The sequence below is a fragment of the Herpailurus yagouaroundi genome, unplaced genomic scaffold, assembly GCF_014898765.1.
Source record: "Herpailurus yagouaroundi ecotype Mexico unplaced genomic scaffold, PumYag 182, whole genome shotgun sequence".
In the NCBI taxonomy this organism is placed as follows: domain Eukaryota; kingdom Metazoa; phylum Chordata; class Mammalia; order Carnivora; family Felidae; genus Herpailurus; species Herpailurus yagouaroundi.
Window position 1 is genome coordinate 33,834,291 of NW_024412413.1, and position 15,277 is coordinate 33,849,567.

Sequence of the window (15,277 nt, forward strand, 5' to 3'; positions counted from 1 at the left end):
ACAAGTTCTTATAAACAAAAACTTCCAATGGACTAAGGATAGCCAATAATGAATGCAATCATTCAGAGGATTATGATTGTTCCCTAAGGAGTGCAAGCTCAAACCTGTCAACCCCAGAGGTAATTATTTTCTTATTACTTTATAAATAATTCCATTTAAATTCTTTATCCCAGTATAACATAGGGAAGTAGTCTTTCCATAAGCAAAAATGTGGGAACATTTACACCTGAATCATTCTTTAAGGTAACTCTGATCAAATCTCCAAGGCTGCTTTTGGAAACAGGATCTTGTTGGATAGAATCCCTTCCTTTACACGCTTTTTGCAAGCCACTGGTTGAGCCAGTTCTTCTGTGTGTTGTTCTATGAGTTCACCAAAACATGAATCATTCTGCTGAGGTAGTGAAAAGGGTAGAAGATAAAAAGGTAATTCTCACCATCCTTCTTTGGGACACTATGCTAGAATATCTGCATTCATGATGGTTCTGGGACCATAGAGTCCTGGTCTACTCATGATTGGCCAATTCATATACCTCCAAATACAATATACGGAAGGGGGTAAGATCCAGTATAAGCCATTCTGCTGACACAGAAGAAAGCAAGGATGAGGTATTCTGGAAAAACAAGAGCATTTAGGGTATTACATTGGTCTAAGCTGTTCTCATAATGAGTCTTCAACTCATCAAATACTGTAATGTGCAAGCTGGCAAATGAGAGCAGTGGTGAGCAGTGTCACCAGCATGTAGCATGGCCCTGGAGAAGGAGCAGTGAGCAATGCTGGCGGCAGCACAGAAGGACAGTGCCCAGCCTTCTGGTTAAATTATTCACTTCTCCCAGGCCACAGCCATGACTGCCAAACCACCTCTGATCCTTCCCTGCCAACATGCCTGCGCACCAACCCAAGTATGCAACGAGTTTAGGTGTGAAAAATGAAATGACTCTGGATCATGTACAAAAATCACACTCTTTTAATGAATACTTCAGGAAGAAGAGATTGCTAGGCAACCAAGAAAAGGGGGTTCCCAAATGAAAAATGGACACTTGAACCTTCTGCAGAACATGGGAGGAAGAGATGATTACGTTGTACATGAAAGAAATCAGCTAATAAAATTAATAAATTTTGCGCTAAACAGAAAATTTTCAATAGCTAGGATACCTAGATCTAAGAGAAGTTTACACTACCTTGCAAGCTCTTTTCCCTGAGCATTTATTAGTGCACACTAGAAAGATTAAGGGTAGAGTAAGGGAAGGGAGGGAGCCCGTTTAGTGTTGCTGATGTGATTGCTGCTGGGTTTCCAGAAAAGAAAACCTCCCCACTTGCCAGGAACCTTCTTTCAAATGCAAAAATCTTAACCCTGGGAAGAAAGCCACAAACTCTCTTGTCCTCAGGCCTTAGTTAAAGAGCTACTTTTTCCATAGAAGAGTAGAAGCAAAGCTGCCTCTATGTTAGGATATATCTATCTATCTATCTATCTATATATATATATATATCTCACTCCACTGGCTGAAGGGCCAACAAGGATAAAACAGGAATAACAAGCAGTGACCTACTGCCGCTAGGGAAGGAGGGAGATAGGAAATTCTCCTGACTAAAACCGACCAGAAATACAATGTAGAGTTTGTCTTCCAAAGCGGGGAAGGGGTGGGTTGAGGGGAGGGATGCTACGGCTAGGTTTTGACCCAAGAACCCCCTCCTCTACCATTGGAATGGCTTAGCCCCTACTATCAAACAACAGCAGTCCACTCCAGGGAGCAGTGGAAGAGTGTAAAGAACTATAAAGGATCCGAGATTTACTCCACCAGCAAGTAAACATGTTAACCTGCTACACTTTCCCGGATGCTGGCAGAAGCTGTGAGATCCCTGTGTCAGACCAAAAGACCTTTCTTATTCTTGGCACAGCAAATAGCATCTGTCCCATAGATTTCTAACATTACCATCATTATTTATTGTTTAGTTCTTTATTCTGTCTCCCATCTCATAGAATGTGATCTCCAAGCCAGTAGTTACCTTAAAGCTTGCTCATTTCTGTATCCCTAATACCTCAAGTAGCTCCTGATATATAGTAGGGTATAATACATCTTTGTTGAATTAATTACTGTATAGACTCTTGAATTTCCAAATGTGTTCAACCACACACTAGTGTTGGAAGAAGCCCATTGCAGAAGAGTTATGTGGTCAAGTGAGTTCAGCTAATGCTATATGCTATATACTCTGCCTGGAAGTTCATAATGCCTGTTAGTATATTGACGGCTCTAAGAAGTGCTGCAGTAAAGAGGCTTGCTAGACTTTGCTTAGCCCAGGATTTTTCAATTTATTTTATCACATAAAGTAGGCAAGGGACTGAATTGGAAGCCTGAGAAAGGAATTTCCGACTTATAAATTTTACAGCAGAATTTACTATGAAAAAAAGCATAAATTTATATATGTCCAGCAAAGCATAGCAGGAGTTCCCAGGCCCTGAAGATACTCTCTGAAGTTTATTCGTCAAGCCAGGTGAGTGGCTTTGCAGGGCTACTGCCTTTGTATGTTAAGTTAAATCATCAGGGCCTTACAGATTTTATTATACCCTTACATATCACCCAAAACTCCAGTTTAACTACTTTCTATGGTTTCTAAAATTGCCTTTAGCAACTGACATTACTTGAGTCTAAAAGGAGTTACAAGTTACTTCTTCAATGGCACAAACTATGCTACTCACAATATGTACTGATGAGTGAACACAACACCTGTTTAATCACATTGTAGCTATATAGGGCTTAATGTAACTGCCATCAGTATATGGATATGTACAATCAGTAATATATACTGTTTCAAAGGAAAGAGTAGAGCAGGCCTGCCCTGGGCCTACTCCATTAAGAAAATTAGATGCAAATGCATTAAAACATAAGTATGTGTTTGTAAAATTGTGTGTGAGAGTATGTGTAAAACTGTGTCTGGATGTATGTGTGAGAGAGACAGGGAGATCACAATAATATTTCAAAGAATTAGAACTTCGTGAAAAATACCATGGGGACTCTAAAGTAGGTTATATGATCCAAGCATATGTGACCTTCTCTGTTTGGGACTGAATTTACTCGATTTAATAAAGCTGTTGGCAAAATGGAAAAAGTATAGCTGAGTTTGATCAAATGCTCTCCTCCTCACATAATTATTTGGTCATCTTTCGACCATAGTCAATTCCAGCAAATCATTCATCAGTCCACATCAACCTAGAGGCAAAATTTGAGGTACTTTTTTTTAATATTCAAACACTCAAATATTTGAATTTTTAATTTGAATTCCTAATATTCAAATATTCAAAATATTTCCAACTGTTTTTATTTAAGTCTCCTCTTGATAACAAAATTGTCACATAAGGCTCCTCTCATTGAAACCCAGACGAGGAGGAAGGGTGACCTTTCTTCACCATTTCTGTACTGGGATCAATTCCTCCACCTCCCTAGCAAAAAAAAAAAAAAAAAAAAAAAAAAAAAAATGTCCATTTCTCTCTCTAGATTGAGACTTCTGCCTTTCTGGTCTTAAGGACATGGCATCCAGCTGAATGTTCATTCTGGTTCATCTGACATAGAGGCAGAGCTAGAAAGAGTTTAGGAGTTATTCATACAACTCTTCACTTTATCCTGCTTAAAAGAGGTGTTGCAATGACCCAGCTCACTGGACGATACACCAAGCAAACTTGAAGGGATTCATTTCAAATCGACTGGACAATGGTGTTCCAGACATTGTTCATCTTTGTGTCTTGCTGACAGATCCAAACAAAGCTTCATTCTTATTTCAAAGACTGAGGCTACTTTTAAGAAGGCAAAAAAAAAAAAAAAAAAAAAAAAGACTTAGAAAACCCCACTTGCATCAAGTCTCATAGGTTTTTTGAAGTTATGCTTTCTTGTAGATCATTAGAAATATTCAGAAAACTTATCAATTCCTTTTCTATAGGAAAAAAAAAAGATTCTGCCTCTAACCTCAGCACGTTTACTCATTTAAATTATTCAGTAAACCAAGGTTAAGGAGGCTTTAGTTAAAATAGGAATGAGTCATTCACTGATGAAAAATAAAAGCCGGGAAAAGTATCCAGTTTGTAACAACCTCCTAATTAGGTCCACTTAAAATGCATTGTGTTTTTTGTACGTTGAAAAACCTATGAGCTTACGATACTTCATAAATTCACGTGACTTTTTAACAAAATCAAAATGGAACATATGTACAGAAAGGTGTACAAAGCAAAAGTGTATGGTTGGATAAGTTTTGTCCAAATGAACATAGTCACGTAATATCATTCCTCCCAATCAAGAACAGCACTCATTACCAAAGCCCCAGAAGTCTGTCCTATTATCCCTCCGTGAAGAGTGTAGGTAAGCTATTTCATGGTATGGCAGCATAGTTCTGCATCTATTTCGGGGGGCCCTGCAGCCTGTGGGGACCTTGAACTGACCCTAGCCCCTCATGCAAGTGCATGCCCTAGATAGCAGCCTGCAGAGTCACAGGTGAACATAAGCTCCTCGTATAACCCCAACAGCCTTGTTATGAGCAGTGGCATCTGCCTCCCAATGCCTTCCCTTTCTGTGCCCATTAGAGGAACCTCTATAGGGCTTACCAAACCCACTTTTATGAGTTGAACTGATTGACCCATCTGGCCTTGTCTCGGGAACCCCAAAGAACTCCATTCATGGACCCTAAAAAAGGCATGTGTCCCCGGTTCCCAACTCTGCTTTAACCCTTCTTTGTGGCCCCTTAAATTCCTCCAGAGCCTGTGAAAAATAAGCTTCTCTATTTCAATTTCTCTTGTGGTCTGAAGTCACCATCTGGCACCCTGTGCTCCCCTTAACAAGTGTTAATTTGACAAATTGGTAACAGCTTCTAATCACACCCTCACCCTCTTCCTAAAAGATCACTGCTATGTTCATGTTTAACAGCCCATAGATTAACTTTGCTAGGTTTTAAACTTTATCTGAATGAAAATAATCTTTATCTAAATGAAAATAATCAAGTACATAATCTTATGTGTTTGGCGTCTTTCACGGAATATTATGTTGAAGATTCTTTCATGTTGCTGTGTGCTTTATTAGTGTATTTGTTTCATTGTCAAATGGTATTCCATTGTAAGGAATATGCCAAAAACTACTTACCATTCTACCTTTAACTAACAATCAGATTGTTTACAGTTTGGGGCTACTATAAATAATGCTAATATTAGCATCTTGTAAAGATGTCTTTCAGTGCACATTTGTAGGTATTTCTATTAATTATACCCTTGTCATTGGAATTACTGTATTATAGGTTATGAATATATTCAATTTAGTTGGTACTATCACAGTTTGTCAAAATTTATCGTACCACCAGCGATGTAAAAAAAATTCTTCATCCTTACTAACATTTGGTATTGTTAGTCTTGCTAACTCTTGCCACTCTGGTGAGTGTGTATTAGAATCCCACTATAGTTTTGATTCATTTTCCCTGACTAATGAGCTTGCAGATGATATAGATAGATAGATAGATACATATTCCACATTCAGGTGTCTTCGTCTTTGAAATGGTTAAACAAGGCTCTCGTCCATTTTTATATGGTTCTGCCTACTTTTTCTTATAAATTTATTGTTCAAGATATTTTCTGCATGCCAGAATTTTACACTTTTACTTGGTAAATAGTTATTCCTCCTCCCTGAGCTTGCCTTTTTATTCCCTTATAGGTGAGTTCATGAGACTGTGATAATTCTTGTTGGAAAACTATATAAAACTATTAAATAAAAACCCATAGTTATTTCTCCCTCACCAAATAATTCTTGGGTGAAAGTTTCACTCATTGCCCCTTGAAGACAACATTAGAAGAGACATTCTTTAGATTATAATTTATGAACCCTTGCATGAAAAGGTAGGAAAACCAATGAAAGAGGATGCTACTTTCCTGTTTTCCTTGACTTCTGATAAGAGTAGGATTTCTTCAATGCCCTGATTTCACCAGAGCTGTTTGAGAAATCAGAGTTTGTTCCAAATCAATGGGCCATGAAGGTGGTAATGGTGGGGCAATGGTAGGTAATAATGTGGTTTTCCTAATGTAATGTTTTACTTATGATTAAACATATTTATTTTTTTCTCTTAAAATTTATTTATTTTTGAGACAGAGAGAGACAGAGCATGAACTGGGGAGGGTCAGAGAGAGAGGGAGGTACAGAATCTGCAACAGGCTCCAGGCTCTGTGTTGTTGGCACCGAGCCGGACGCGGGGCTCGAACTCACAGACCGCGAGATCATCACCTGAGCCAAAGTCCGACGCTCAACTGACAGAGCCACCCAGACGCCCCTAACCATATTTATTAAGTAACTATATTATGATGGCCACAATTTTAAAATTTCTTTGAAAAGACTGAGTTTAACTGTGAGTCAACAATATAAATCTGAATTGGTCCTGTTATTCCTTCTGCTATAAAATTCCTGCTAGTGCTGTTGTTGGCTGAAAGTTTGCTTGAAGCTATATACTTCACTAATATAAATTCTAAGATTTCTGAATCTTGAAACCCAGACATTTCTATTGAGTATTGTTTGCATAGTACCCATAACTCCCATGTGTTGGTAACTAATCTTAAAACTTCTATATTCTACCACCAAAAGTCAGTTAATTCATGGCTTCTGAAATTAACACAGATTGAAATAATATTACTAGCTATGATTTATTGACACTGATAGCACATTCGAGCAACTGACCATTTCAATTGTTTTCCCATAGGTTTCTAACCCAGGCGGGTACTATGGAAAGCCCACTAAGTAAATTAGCGAGACAAATATTGTCAATCGTATGCCTGTATCTTTGGCTGATAGATATGAAGTATGATACATGATCCAGAGGCAGACTTGATTTTTAAAAATCTTTAAAAAAAAAAAAATTAGGGGCGCCTGGGTGGCGCAGTCGGTTAAGCTTCCGACTTCAGCCAGGTCACGATCTCGCGGTCCGTGAGTTCGAGCCCCGCGTCAGGCTCTGGGCTGATGGCTCGGAGCCTGGAGCCTGTTTCCGATTCTGTGTCTCCCTCTCTCTCTGCCCCTCCCCTGTTCATGCTCTGTCTCTCTCTGTCCCAAAAATAAAACGTTGAAAAAAAAAATTATTGCAAGCTATGCATATAGATAAAAACGATACTCACATTTGGTATATAAACTGAAAAAAGCTCATGGGACAGATAGTATGCTTACAAATTTTGTTTTATGAGACAGTTTCAAGTCACAAAGAACCTTTATTTACAGAAAAATCTCTACAAGGATTTCTTTCTGGAATACTTAGGACTTCAAAATCACTGTGAACTAAGTATATAAAACATAGTGGAGAAACTATCCATGAGAAAAGTAAATGCTATTATCCTTTATTTTGTTTCAAAGGATCATGTATAAGAACCAGCCTTTATCCAGATAGAAGGTGATCTTTAGTAGTATAGCTCTTATTCTTTTGGAGTTCCTTCTGTATGATAAATCCCTGACTATAGTGGACATTCATACCATCATATCTGTAAATTAGCAGATAAAGCAGCCTACTCAAACATAAATTAAAGTTTACTGCTGGTCTTTAACAAAATGAACTCCATTTGGTAAACTTCTACGAAGCTGAAAAATAATATAAAAGAAGACTTTTTAAAAGGGGTCAACTTTTTTGGAATTAAAGGAAAAACTGCTATTTTATTCTATATTCAAAATAATAATATTTCTCTGACCAAAGCAATTTCATTCAGGGTTAAAATCCATCCTCAATAATTTAGACATAATATTTAATCAATATGTTATAAAATATTTTAGTAGCATGTTTTAAGAATTATCTTAATTAATATATTAAATATTTAATTTTCACAATAAAAAATGGCTGCCTTCTATCATTTAATGCAATGCTTTTTATAGAATCCTCTCCATTAACTCTCTTTTCTGTAATAGTTTTATGGTTTACAGTTTTATATTTTTAATTTTTTCAATTGTTTTATTTATTTTTGAGACAGAGGGAGACAGAGCATGAGCAGGGGAGGGGCCGAGAAAGAGGGAGACACAGAATCTGAAGCAGGCTCCAGGCTCTGAGCTGTCAGCACAGAGCCCGACGTGGGGCTCGAACTCATGGACTGTGAGATCATGACCTGAACTGAAGTCGGACGCCCGACCGACTGAGCCATCCAGGCGCCCCTATGGTTTATATTTTTAACTAAATTCTGTCTGCATTCAGAATGCTACTGGTCATACCATATTTTAAGAAGCAGAGGAAAAACTTTGTCCTTTTATTTTTCTGTCAAATCATACTTAAAATTCATAGAAATAATTTAAGCACCACTTAAGATTTCCACCTGCAACCATAGTCTGTGTTTCAGGATTATGATTAGCTAAACTTACCATCACAAAATAAACTAGACTTACTGAGCATGAATAAAACCTACATGAGGCTGTAATTACAGCCATATTAATAAAGTCAGTGGATTTGCTTACATATTAGTGGCTTATGTGCCTCTTTGGAAAAAGAAACCGAAGCCACTAAAACAGATAAGAAATATTTCATGCCAAAGTATGCAGTAGAGATACCCAATGCCTTATCAACTTCCTTTCAACTTCAAAGTACTCTCTAGGGTATATATTTCGGCAATAGGTGGTCCATTGAACCACTATCCTATCCAGAAAATAGTTATCACAATGTTTTCCTAGATTGCTGAGACAGAAGGGAAGAATCCAGGGAGTTCTGGTTGTTCAGGTAAACATCTTTAGAAATGACTACATTATACACCTTTAGATTATATACATTATATCTATGTTTATACATTATATAAATAATATATATAGTTACATTGTATATTAGATTATATACATTTAGAAATAACGACATTATTTATTTCTTTTTTAAAAGTTTAGATTCTGAAATTTTATGTTGTCCAGGGCTCAGAGTTGATTTCCTCTTCCTTACAAACTAAATAACTTAGCCGATTTTTGCTAATTACTGTTTCACAGATGCTGCCAGAAAGACCGAGATTCTAGGTTCAGAGATAAAGGGTCGTATGACCAAAGAACAACAAATAGCATGAATATCAGCATGTACACATTGGTTTCTCCTGTCTCCCACATCCCAAGGGATGACAGAGGGACCCAAATAGAAGCTATACATGTTGTAGATTTGTATAGCAGCTGACGAACTCTAAGCCCAGGGAATCCACTGCTTTTATAGAAAGTGGTAGACACACCTGCTTTTTGTCCCAAAGAGAGACATTATTTTATCTCTTGATTACTCACTGCAAATGCAATCAAAAAAACATTTATCATATGATAGAGTGGTTCTATTCCTAGATACAACCAGTAAGATTGAAAACAATTGTCCTCAAAAATACTTATACAAGAATATCCTTGGCATACTAATCAAAATAGGTAAAAACTGGAAACAACCCAAATGTACACCAAAAGCACAATAAATAAACAGTCATATATACATTCCATACAATATTACTCAGCAGTTTTAAATTTTTTTTTTTAACGTTTATTTATTTTTGAGACAGAGAGAGAGAGAGAGCATGAACAGGGGAGGGTCAGAGAAAGAGGGAGACACAGAATCCGAAACAGCCTCCAGGCTCTGAGGAGACACAGAATCTGAAACAGGCTCCAGGCTCCGAGCAGTCAGCACAGAGCCCGACGCGGGGCTCGAACCCACGGACCGCGAGACCATGACCTGAGCCGAAGTCGGATGCTTAACCGACTGAGCCACCCAGGCGCCCCAACTCAGCAGGTTTAAAAGTGATGGACTACTGATAAACATAATATGGATTGAACCTGAAAATATTACTGCGAATAAAAGAAGCCAGATTTCACCACATTCCAATCAACAACAACAAAAAAGAGTACTGTTTGATTCCATGAAGATTAGGTACAAAAATAGGCAAAACTAACATGTGATGTTAGTAGCCATTAAATGAATGCTTTTGAGAAGGAGATAGCGATTAGAAAGGACTTGAGGACACTTCTGGGAGCAATGGAAAATCTCTGTATCATGTTTTCAGTGGAACCATATTAGTTTATAGAATTGTCAAAGACCAAGCTGAACACATTAAAACACTGTTATATTTTCTCAATAGAACATTTCCAGTTCTTTTAAGATCAAGAAATGAAAACGTACTTTATTTCTAAATTTTTTAAAAGATTTACTTTATTTGAAAGAGCATGAATTTTGAGTTATATTACTTGCCTCTGAATCCTATTCCCACCATTCAGTAGCTAAGTTAATTAAACTTGAGCACATTGTCTAACTTCGCTGCAATCAAAATTTATCATTTATAAAATATGGATGGTAATATTTTTTTCATGTGACTTACTTCTGACTTGTTACAGGATAAAATAAATAATGCATGTTAATAGTTAAAGCTAGCATTCATTCATAACATGTGAACCATTGTCCTAAATAATTTCTATGAATTTTCTAATCTCATTGATGCAAGCCATATATTAACCTTCAATTAAATTTGGTCCCCCAAAGACGTGTAACAATACAGATTATCCATGAAACCAAAAGTTAATTCTTTTCCTTCAAGAACAAAAGTTAAAGAAACTCGTGACCACTAAACCAGGAGCGAAAGCAGCCACTTCCGTGTTATCCACAGTGCCCCTGGCCTGTTCAGTCCAAATCCACAGCCCAGTGGTTCTCCTGCCCAGGGCATTGTATACTGCCTGCCATCTCTTCGATGCCAAACCAACACACCTTCACCTAGATCAACAGGAACTCAAACTCAGACTCTCCCCCTCAAATTCCAGCCTTTGTACTCAAATTTATTCACAAAAGTGACCATGTTTGTAACAGCAGAATGAAGCAATCCAAATGACACCAATTCTGTGGAATACGTAATGGATAAAAGGAGTGTGCCGGGCTAGGAACATCTCCCACAAACACATCAAAGAATAATACCTACGTGATTCCAGTTATGAAAAGAAACAAATCCAAACCTGACCTTTTATTTACATGTAAATTTGAAAATGGATGGAAGATGAGCTGGTCAGGACACCTACCTCTGGGGAAGGAGAGATGGGGGAAGTGTGAACAAGCCCTTTCCTATCACACACACTTTCTGTTTATCTTTTTAAGTTTCTAAGACAAAAATGAAATGAAGCAAGCAAACAAACGAACCAAAAGAATAACAGAGAGAAAGGCACGCACACACACACAGACACACACACACACAAACACACGCACACACAAGCAAATCACTAATAACAACAGTGCAAGACTGGTTATCAGCGCAGACCCCACAGATGTTAAAAGATAACAAGAGAATATAATGAACAACTTCTTGCAAAGGAATTCACCAATTTAGAGAATATGGGCCAATTTTTGAAAGCTACAGGTTACCAAAATTTACCCTAATAAAATAGATAAGTTGAATATTCTATAACATTCAATTATTTTAATGTAGCTGAATGTATAGTTTGAAATCTTCTGGAATAAAAAATCTCTAGGCCCCAGTGGTTTCACTGGCAAATTATTTCAAACCATTGAGAAAGAAACAACATTGATTCTATACAATCTCTTCAAGGAAATAGAAGAGGAGAGAACATTTTCCAACTCATTTAACAAGGCTGTTATGATCCTGATAACACAATGAGACATTTACAGAGCATATACAAGGGAAACTACAGAACAATATCCTTCATGAACACCCATAACAAAATATTAGCAAATCAAATCAAGCATATTAAAATGAATAAGTCACTACAACCAAGTAATATTTATTCCAGAAATGAAAAGCTGGTCCAATATCTGAAAATTAGTCAATGTAATCACCTTATTAGTTGTGAAGAGAAAGGAAAAAAGAGGTTATACCAATTCTTGCAGAACACATATTTAAATAAATATCCTTTCATGCTAAAACAAAAACAAAAACAAAAACAAAAACACTTCATTAAGCCAGGAATAGATGAAAAAGAACTTCCTCAACCTGATTAAGGAAATCTAAAGAAAACATGCAGGAAACCTCATAATTATAGTAAAAATCTGAAAGCTTTCTTCTTATGGTGAAGGATAAGACAAGAATTTCTCTTACAACTTTCATTTAACCTTTATTGGAGGTTCTAATCACTGCAATAAATCAAAAAAAGGAAATAAAAGACCTATAGTTGGAAAGGCAGAGTTAAAACTACTTTTCTGTTCAGAGGACATAAGTGTCTGTGAAATTTTTAAGGATTCTGAAAAACAAAGCAAAACCTCCTAAAACAAGGAAATGATTTTATGAAAGATCATTCAAGACTAATACACAAAACTAACTGTATATTTGCAGCATACAGCTGGATACAAATATATATATATATGTATACATATATATATTATATACACATTATATATGTATTATATATGTATATTATACATATTATATATGTATTATATGTATAATATATATATTATATGTATATATATTATATATGTATATATATGTATACATATATACATAATTTTATATGTATATAATATATATGTATAATATATATTATATATGTATATATATTATACATATTATATATGTATTTATATGTATAATATATATATTATATATGTATATATATTATATATGTATATATGTATAATATATATATAATTTTATATATATAATATATATATGTATAATATATATATTATATATGTATATATATGTATACATATATATATATAATTTAAAATAGCTCCAAAAATGAACTACTTAGATATAAATCTTAAAAGAAAATACCATAGGACTTTATTACTGATATGGACAAGCCTATTTGAAAATTTTTATGGAAAAGCAAATAAACTACAATTTCTAAAACAATTTTGTAAAGGAATAATAAACACAGTTGGAGAAGCCATATTACTTAGCTTTTCAATTAACTATACACACAGAAGTATAAAGAAAAAATGATTTCAAAATACAACTCTGCTCTCATTATGTTTATAAAAGTGGATATTGTGTGAGGTTTTAATAACATTTAAATGGTCTCTACTTTACTTGTTTAGCTTTTGTTAAGAACGTAAGATAAAGTTGAATTGGCTCCCTGCATTAGATAAAGGGAAGCTGAAGAAGACTGTGCACACCTAATTCTTACAGAAAATTCTTATAATTTTCATAATGACCGTAATCAATTTTTGAAAATAATTTAATAAATTGTGTATTCATATTAATATGATTTCATGACTAAAATTATCCTGAGATAACATGTATTTTGTTGAAGGTAAAGTGACATTAATTCATTGCTTATGTTCCTTAACCCATTAAAAAAGTAAAAAAGAAAAAAAGTGAGGATTAGGAAGTTTGCATTTGTGTGGACTGAAAAAAAAAATTTTTTAGGGCCAAACTTGAGATATATTTGGAATTCCCAGGCCAGTAGTCTTTTCTTTGTATTTTGATGGCTTCCCATAAATGTGAATGATTTCTGTTCTTTATTCACTGCATTAGTCTCAGGCAATAAGTTAGAGTTTCAGGAAGCAGGAGTATAAATCTTCATTGAATTGTAGTGTTAAGTTTTAATCCTAAAACATTCTAAATGATGCACTGTGACATACATAAGTCAGATAAAAAGGCAAGCCTAACTAAATGAATTTTCAGGGTCTAAAGTTCTATCAACCGTATTATTTTCCAGAATATATTTCAAGAGACTTAGTATATATCACGACAACTGTGGCTTCACAATGTCCTAATTGTGTCACATCCATCCCAATTGTTGTGAGAAGATAAAGTCGAAAATAGGTGTGATGGATAGAATTTTTCACTCACAAATTTAAACATATGTTCCAGTGCATAAGTAAAGGTGCACGCAGTATTTATTGACAGAGACCAGGCTCATAATGTACTGTGACAGAGTTCCGCGTCTGCTTGTCTCTCTCACACTCCCAATAATTTTATGTCCACAGATTTTTTTTTTACAATCCAAAATCAGATTTTAAAATAGTAATACTCGGGGCGCCTGGGTGGCGCAGTCGGTTAGGCGTCCGACTTCAGCCAGGTCACTATCTCGCGGTCCGGGAGTTCGAGCCCCGCGTCAGGCTCTGGGCTGATGGCTCGGAGCCTGAAGCCTGTTTCCGATTCTGTGTCTCCCTCTCTCTCTGCCCCTCCCCCGTTCATGCTCTGTCTCTCTCTGTCCCAAAAATAAATAAACGTTGAGAAAAATAAAATAAAATAAAATAGTAATACTCAAAATACAACAAGGCAAAGCAGTGAGATGTTTATTGGGCATCTCTAATGAGAAATCATTCAAATATCTTGGTGTTTTATTTTCATAACAAATATATGACTACCGCCCCAGAACCAGCTGCTTTGTTGTTAAGAAAACACAGTGGGAGCTTTGCTTCCAGACTCTAAATATTAATAGTGGGCATATGTTGCTATCAAAATTACTACTGACTTAATATTTCCCTTTATACCTGAACTTTCAGATCTTTACACCTTTAAAAACATCTTCTTTTTTAATTTCCTACCTTATCTCTTACCTCTTAACTATTTGTTTGTTTTTAAAATTTTTTTTAAGTTTATTTACTTGAGAGAGAGCAAGTGCGAGCAGGGGAGGGACAGAGAGAGAGGGAGACACCAAATCTGAAGCAGGCTGTGAGCACTGTTGGTGTGGAGCTCAACATGGGACTTGATTTCAAGAACTGCGAGATCATGAGCTGAGCCAAGATCAAGAGTCCACCGCTTAACTGACTGAGCCATTCAGGTGCCCCATTAATGATCTTTTTTTTAAATGTTCTAAACAAGTAACTGAAATGGCACATGTAAGTTTGTGCTATCAATAAATTTTCATATCCTATTGACCATCTAAAGACATGAATCCTTGTCATAATACAGACTTCAAGATTTTATGGATGTCTTTGCGTACACTTTGAAACAACTGTTACTGCATCTAGTAAATCCTAGATAATTTGTCTCAAAATGATGCCACAAGAAAATCTGTACTCTGAATCTATCAACAGAAAGCTGAATATTTGCACTGTAACACTTGTTTTTCCATATAGAACATATTTCTTCATAAATGCTTTTTAATGTTTTTATTAATTTTTGAGAGAGAGAGAGAAAGGAAGAGACAGAGAGAGAGAGAGAGAGAGAGAGAACCAGCGGGGGGGGAGGGGCAGAGAGAGGGAGACACAGAATTTGAAGCAGGCTCCAGGCTCTGAGCAGTCAGCACAGAGCCTGACAGGGGGCTCAAACTCATAACTGAGCAGAAGTTGGATGCTTAACCAACTAAGCCACCCAGGCGCCCCCAGAACATATTTCTTTATAAATTTGATTCCTTCATTTCAATGAAGCTTATTTTTGATAGATGAATTAAAAACAAAAGT

At 36.0% G+C, this 15,277-nt stretch overlaps 1 pseudogene; it reads right to left on the reverse strand.

Annotated features, from left to right (window-relative positions):
- Positions 1-360: 360 nt before the first annotated feature.
- LOC121041063 (protein cornichon homolog 1-like) lies at positions 361-739 on the reverse strand (annotated as a pseudogene).
- Between the last annotated feature and the right edge of the window lie 14,538 nt (positions 740-15,277).